The sequence below is a fragment of the Mustelus asterias genome, chromosome 31 (assembly GCF_964213995.1).
Source record: "Mustelus asterias chromosome 31, sMusAst1.hap1.1, whole genome shotgun sequence".
NCBI classification, from domain to species: Eukaryota; Metazoa; Chordata; class Chondrichthyes; order Carcharhiniformes; family Triakidae; genus Mustelus; species Mustelus asterias.
This window is the reverse complement of record NC_135831.1, coordinates 1,459,325-1,467,429: the sequence shown is the minus strand read 5'-3', so window position 1 is coordinate 1,467,429 and position 8,105 is coordinate 1,459,325.

Sequence of the window (8,105 nt, the reverse complement as noted above, 5' to 3'; positions counted from 1 at the left end):
CTAAACTCAAGTGGATACAAGCCTTGCCTGTCCAAACTGTCCTTTTATCATCGTCCTGATCGAGACAGTGCTTCTCATCTTAATAATCAAAATGTTCCGCTTGCCCTTCTCCGTGGCAGTTCAGTTTGTTATCATCCAAAATGTTGAAAGTTCCTGTTGAATCTGCTTCCGCCGCCCTTTCAGGCAGCGCCTTCCAGATCACCACAACTCGCCACGTTTAAAACACTCTCCTCATCTCCCACTCCCTCCCTCTGATTCTTTTCCCGATTCTCTTCAATCTGTGTCCCTCCCCCTCTGGTTACCCTCCCCCCCCTGCCACTGGGAAACACTTTCTCCTTATTCTCCTTATTTAGTTCTGGGGCAGCACGGTGGCACAGTGGGTTACCACTGCTGCCTCACAGCGCCAGGGACCCGGGTTTGATTCTGGTCTTGGATCACTGTCTGTGCGGAGTCTGCATGTTCTCCCCGTGTCTGCGTGGGTTTGCCCCGGGTGCTCCGGTTTCCAACTACACTCCAAAGATGTGTAGGTTGGGAGGATTGGCCATGCTAAATTGTCCCTTAGTGTCCAAAGATGTGTAGGTTAGGTGGATTGGCCATGCTAAATTGTCCCTTAGTGTCCAAAGATGTGCAGGTTAGGGGGATTGGCCATGCTAAATTGCCCCTTAGTGTCCAAAGATGTGTAGGTTAGGTGGATTGGCTATGCTAAATTGGCCCTTAGTGTCCAAAGATGTGTAGGTTAGGTGGATTGGCTATGCTAAATTGGCCCTTGGTGTCCAAAGATGTGTGGGTTAGGTGGATTGGCCATGCTAAATTGGCCCTTAGTGTCCAAAGATGTGCGGGTTAGGTGGATTGGCCATGCTAAATTGCTCCTTAGTGTCCAAAGATGTGTAGGTTAGGGGGATTGGTTATGCTAAATTGCTCCTTAGTGTCCCAAGATGTGGAGGGTAGGTGGATTGGCCTGGTGAATTGCCCCTTGGTGTCAGGGGAAATTGGCAGGGTAAATGCATGGGGGTTACAGGGATAGGGCCTGGATGGGATTGCTATCGGTGCAGGCTCAGTGGGCCGAATGGCCTCTTTCTGCAGGGTTTCTACGATTCTACTCCATTCTAACCCCCTCGTGATTTTTAACGCCGGGATTGAATCACTGCCGAATGTAAGTTTTGAAAGGGTATTGGATGTCAATGACCTTCGAACCAGGAAACACAATCTCAGAAATCCAGGGTGGCCTGTTTTTAGAATGTCTTCACTCAGAGGGTGGCCTATTCCTTGGAGTTCTCTGCCCTAGGGAAGGCTGTGGAAGATCCATCATTGAACAGAGATTGATAAGATTTCTGGAGACGAATGGCATCAAGGATGAGAGTTTCCAGTCACGCTCACCCCGGAATTGGAATATCCCACTCGCCCCGAGGTCAACGGACCTTTCCGTGGTCCGCCCCTCACCCGCTATGATTCCCGTGGTGGGAAAACCCGCCCCCAGGGGAATTGGAGATAGCGTGGGAAAGTGGCATTGAGATAGATGATCCAATTGAATGACGCAGCATACTCGATGGGCTGAATGGCCTACTCCTGCTCCGGGAAGCAGGAGTAAACCATTGCTGCGCTCCCTCTTTGGCAAGGACATCCTTCGTTAGATAAGGACACCAGAACTGCACACAATGCTCCAGGTGTGGCCTCACCAACGCCCTGTACAATTGCAGCAAAACATCCCTATCCCTGTACTCAAATCCTCTCGCTATGAAGGCCAACATACCACTTATTGCCTGCGCTGTACCTGGGCACTTACTTTCAGCGACTGATGCACGAGGACTCCAAGGTCTTGTTGAGTATCCGCCTCTCTCAATTTACACCCATTCCAGTAATAATCTGTCTTCCTATTATTGCTACCAAAATGGATAACCTCACATTTATCCATATTATACTGCATCTGCCATGCAGATACCCACACACTCAGCCTGTCCAAATCACGCTGAAGCATCTCTGCATCCTCCTCACAGCTCACCCTCCCACCCAACTTTGTATCATAGAAACATAGAAAACTACAGCACAAAACAGGCCCTTCAGCCCCACAAGTTGTGCCGAACATATCCCTACCTTTTAGACCTACCTATAACCCTCCATCCTATTAAGTTCCATGTACTCATCCAGGAGTCTCTTAAAAGACCCTATTGAGTTTGCCTCCACCACCACTGACGGCAGCCGATTCCACTCACCCACCACCCTCTGTGTGAAAAGCTTCCCCCTCACATTTCCCCTGTACCTACCCCCCAGCACCTTAAACCTGTGTCCTCTCATAGCAGACATTTCCACCCTGGGAAAAAGCCTCTGAGAGTCCACCCGATCTATGCCTCTCAACATCTTATATACCTCTATTAGGTCTCCTCTCATCCTACGTCTCTGCAAGGAGAAAAGACCGAGCTCCCTCAGCCTATCCTCATAAGGCCTGCCACTCAATCCAGGCAACATCCTTGTAAACCTCCTCTGCACCCTTTCAATCTTTTCCACATCCTTCTTGTAATGAGGCGACCAGAACTGAGCACAGTACTCCAAGTGGGGTCTGACGAGGGTCTTATAAAGCTGCATGGGTGGCACGGTAGCACAGTGGTTAGCACTGCTGCTTCACAGCTCCAGGGACCTGGGTTCGATTCCCGGCTTGGGTCACTGTCTGTGTGGAGTTTGCACATTCTCCTCGTGTCTGCGTGGGTTTCCTCCGGGTGCTCCAGTTTTCTCCCACAGTCCAAAGATGTGCGGGTTAGGTTGATTTGCCATTCTAAAATTGCCCCTTAGTGTCCTGAGATGCGTAGGTTAGAGGGATTAGCGGGTAAATGTGTAGGGATATGGGAGTAGGGGCTGGGTGGGATTGTGGTCGGTGCAGACTCGATGGGCCGAATGGCCTGTTTCTGCACTGTAGGGTTTCTATGATTCTATGATCATTATCCCCGGACGCCTAAACTCAATCCCTCGATTGATAAAGGCCAGCACACCATACGCCTTCTTAACCACCTCCTCCACCTGCGGGGCCGATTTTAGAGTCCTGTGGACCCGGACCCCAAGGTCCTTCTGATCCTCTACCGTACTAAGAATCATCTGCAAATTTCAAAGGGAAAGCTTTGAGGGGGGTGGAGGGGGGCGTGGGGGGAGTGGGATTAGTTGGATGGCCCTTTCAAAGAGCCAGCACAGCAACGATGGGTCGAATGGCCTCTTCCTGCGCTGTATGATCTCTGATTCAACCTCCAGTAGGGAAAAATAGAAGGATCTTCTTCTGAAAGCTGGAGCGAGGCCGGCCTTTGAACGGAGCCTTTTACTCCACTGGGACCTCATCCCAAAAACCGGTGGAAGCATTTTGTGAGCCTCTGTCACTGGTAACAAAAATAATTTGCAATCCGATACTGACCGTGACCGGAAATCATTTATTAACCATTAAATTGGAGCTTGGCTCTTTGTAAAGGCTTGTGACTCAGAGGCCCACTCGACAGCAGCTGAGGGAAGCCTCAGTTTAGAATGACGAATCCCGTGGGAACAACGTCTTGAAGGGAGCCAAAGACCCAACCTGATAATTCTGGGCCATTTTTTCGCTGCGGTGGAGACTGGCAGCTGGTTTGAGATCTCCCAGGGCTCGGGAGGCCTGGGAACTGCTGTCCACGCGAGCTTGGCCCGGTTAGCTAAACTGCAGCCTCTCTATTATCTCAAACACTGATACTGCCTGGGGCCTCGATCGAGAGAGAGAGACAGAGATAGAGAGAGATAGGGAGATACAGAGAGAGAGAGAGAGAGAGACCGAGAGAGACATAGAGAGATACAGAGAGAGAGAGAGAGAGTAAAACAGAGAGAGAGAGAGAGAGACCGAGAGAGCGAGAGAGCCTCAGAGAGAGAGATAGAGAGAGATAGAGTGAGAGAGAGAGAGACAGAGAGAGAGAGACAGAGAGAGAGTAAAACAGAGAGAGAGAGAGAGACCGAGAGAGCCTCAGAGAGAGAGATAGAGAGAGAGAGATAGAGTGAGAGAGAGAGAGACAGAGAGAGACACAGAGAGAGACACAGAGAGAGCGAGAGAGCCACGGAGAGAGAGAGAATGAGAGAGAAAGAGAGAGACACAGCGAGATAGAGAGAGAGAGATAGAGTGAGAGACAGAGACAGAGAGAGAGAGACACAGAGAGAGAGAGAGAGATAGCGAGAGGGAGATAGAGTGAGAGAGAGAGAGACAGAGAGAGACACAGAGAGAGACACAGAGAGATAGAGAGAGACACAGAGAGAGAGAGAGACACAGAGAGAGAGAGAGAGAGAGCAAGAGATAGAGAGAGACAGAGGGGGAGACACAGAGAGAGAAAGACAGAGAGAGAGTAAAACAGAGAGAGACAGAGAGATAGAGACACAGAGAGAGAGAGTTAGATCCAGTCATATAACCCCTACAGTGCAGAAGGAAGCCATTCGGCCCATCGAGTCTGCACCAACAACAATCCCACCCAGGTCTATTCCTGTATCCCCTCACATTTACCCTGCTAATCCCCCCGTCACTAAGTTTAATTTAGCACGGCTGATTAACCTAACCCGCACATCTCTGGACTGTGGGAGGAAACCGGAGCACCCGGAGGAAACCCACAAAGACACGGGGAGAACGTGCAGACTCCACACAGACAGTGACCCGAGGTCGGAATCGAACCCGGGTCCCTGACACTGTGAGGCAGCAGCGCTAACCCACTGTGCCACCGCGTTGCCCTTGGTTAGAGATAGATAGAGAGAGAGAGAGAGAGACACACACAGAGAAAAAGAGAATTAGAGATACAGAGAGACAGAGAGAGATAGACAGAAAAAGAGAGACAGCGAGAGAGGCAGAGAGAGACAGAGGGAGAGAGACACCGAGAGAGAGAGAGAGTCAGAGAGAGACTGCAGCCTGGGAAAACTGGATTCTAATTGTCAGCTGAGGTTAAGTACCCATTAACCCTGTGGGTTTTCCTATTTTACGATGTGTTTTTTTAAATTTGCTTCCTGGGAATCTGGTCTCTGGGTTACCAGGGAACCGAACTGCGGGATAAATGTTTACTGAGTTCCACCAGTCATTAAACTTCCATGGTGCTGTTTTTTTCCTGTGCATTCACTGCAGGCCTGTGTTGGCATACCAGTCCCCCCAATAATTAGCATCGTCATAGAATCCACACAGTGCAGACAAGGCCAATCAGTCCATCGTCTCTGCACCAACGCTTAAATAGAATATCCCATCCAGACCCTATCTCCTCAACGCCACCTATTTACCCGACTAATCCATCTAACCTACAGATCTTTAGACACTAAGGGGCAATTTAGCATGGCCAATCCACCTAACCCGCACATCTTTGGACGCTAAGGGGCAATTTAGCATGGCCAATCCACCTAACCCGCACATCTTTGGACACTAAGGGGCAATTGAGCATGGCCAATTCCCCTAACCTGCACATCTTTGGACACTAAGGGGCAATTTAGCATGGCCAATCCCCCTAACCTGCACATCTTTGGACAATAAGGGCCAATTTAGCATGGCCAATCCCCCTAACCTGCACATCTTTGGACAATAAGGGCCAATTTAGCATGGCCAATCCCCCTAACCTACACACCTTTGGACAATAAGGGCCAATTTAGCATGGCCAATCCCCCTAACCTACACACCTTTTGACACTAAGGGGCAATTTAGCATGGCCAATCCCCCTAACCTACACATCTTTGGACACTAAGGGGCAATTTAGCATCGCCAATGCACCCGAACCTGCACGGCCTTTGGACTGTGAGAAGAAACCGGGGCACCCGGAGGAAACCCACGCAGACACGGGGAGAACGTGCAGACTCCAGACAGACAGTGACCCGAGGCCGGAATCGAACCCGGGTCCCTGGCGCTGTGAGGTAGCGGCGCTAACCCACTGTGCCACCTTGCCGTGTTTCTAGGCCTGAGAGGGAGAGTTACTGGACTCCACACTGGGGCTGCTAACTCCCAGCGTCGCTCATGTTCCAGCCCAACTCCACACTACTCAGCGATTCTGCCCAATGTATATCTTCACACGCAATCTTAATTTTTTTTTTGTTAACTTTTGTTGATCCAGTCTGAACATTTAAAACGCAGATTAAATTTGCTGAGAGACAGTGTTTCGGAACTAAGGCGGTGAAAGAGAGGCATTGATAAATATCTTAAGATGTTGAAACCACAATCAAACTTCTGTTTCTGCTCTTGCTTTATTTTAAGTATACCTAACCCCCTGTTGCTCTGCACGGGCTGGGGCAGTATAGCCCCCAGGGGAACGTCGCAAGGGATGACTGCACCAGGACGCACACACACTATGTTTAATCTTAATTCCTATGTCAACATGGGGTGGCACAGTGGTTAGCACTGCTCCCTCACAGCGCCAGGGACCCGGGGCAGCACGGCGGCACAGTGGGGGTTAGCACTGCTGCCTCACAGCGCCAGGGACCCAGGTTCGATTCCCAGCCTCGCATCACTGTCTGTGTGGAGTCTGCACGTTCTCTCTGCGTGGGTTTCCTCCGGGTGCTCCGGTTTCTTCCCACAGTTCGAAAGCCATGCTGGTTAGGGTGCATTGGGCCATGCTAAATTGCCCCTTAGTGTCAGGGGGAATTAGCAGCGTAAATACATGGGGTTGCGGGGATAGGGCCTGGGGTGGGATTGTGGTCGGAGCAGGCTCGATGGGCTGAATGGCCTCCTCCTGCACTGTAGGGATTCTATAATTCTACAACATTTAGAATGGGGTTTGTTTATGTGAACATGTCACACTGTGGTTACTTTCTCCTGCCTGGGGTGGTGCCAGAGTTTCCATTATAAATATGGTTCCATAGTTAGGTTAGGGGGATTGGCCATGCTAAATTGCCCCTTAGTGTCCAAAGATGCACAGGTTAGGTGGATTGGCCATGCTAAATTGTCCCTTAGTGTCCAAAGATGCACAGGTTAGGTGGAGTGGCCATGCTAAATTGTCCCTTAGGGTCCAAAGATGTGCGGGTTAGGTGGATTGGCCATGCTAAATTGTCCCTTAGGGTCCAAAGATGTGCAGGTTAGGTGGATTGGCCATGCTAAATTGCCCCTTAGTGTCCAAAGATGTGTAGGTTAGGTGGATTGGCCATGCTAAATTGCCCCTTAGTGTCCAAAGATGTGTAGGTTAGGTGGATTGGCCATGCTAAATTGCCCCTTAGTGTCCAAAGATGTGTAGGTTAGGTGGATTGGCCATGCTAAATTGCCCCTTAGTGTCCAAAGATGTGCAGGTTAGGTGGATTGGCCATGCTAAATTGCCCCTTAGTGTCCAAAGATGTGTAGGTTAGGTGGATTGGCCATGCTAAATTGCCCCTTAGTGTCCAAAGATGTGCAGGTTAGGTGGATTGGCCATGCTAAATTGCCTCTTCGTGTCCAAAGATGTGCAGGTTAGGGGGATTGGCCGTGCTAAATTGCCCCTTAGTGTCCAAAGATGTGCAGGTTAGGTGGATTGGCCGTGCTAAATTGCCCCTTAGTGTCCAAAGATGTGCAGGTTAGGGGGATTGGCCGTGCTAAATTGCCCCTTAGTGTCCAAAGATGTGCAGGTTAGGGGGATTGGTCATGCTAAATTGCCCCTTAGTGTCCAAAGATGTGCAGGTTAGGTGGATCGGCCGTGCTAAATGGGTTACAGGGTTAGGGGGACAGGAAAGTCTGGGTGGGATGTCCTTTTGGAAAGTTGGTGCAGACTCGATGGGCCGAATGGCCTCGATCTGCACTGTGGGGATTCTACTTCTAACCGAAGGTCGTAACATCAAGGATCAAGATTGGAATGCACGGGGAGGGACGTAATGGATCCGAGTGGCTCTCCCAGTTCCAAGCCCTGCCAATTTATCGTTGTGTTCGACTGAGTTTAGTTTTGACTGCACGTTTTGCAGTCCACAGCTTCCTGTTTGGTTATTAGTCAGTCGCTGCATGACCATGCATCGGCTGCTGTCTCCCCTTCCACTTCCCTCTTGTGTATCTCACAGTCTTGTGTGGCAGGCCAGATAGGGAAGCAGGACAAATAAACATTTGTCGGAGAGGGTTAGTGTCCCAACAACAAAGCCTTGCATTGATGTAGCACCTTTCCTCGAGTAAAACATCCCAGGGTGCTTCCCGGGAGCTCGGTCAA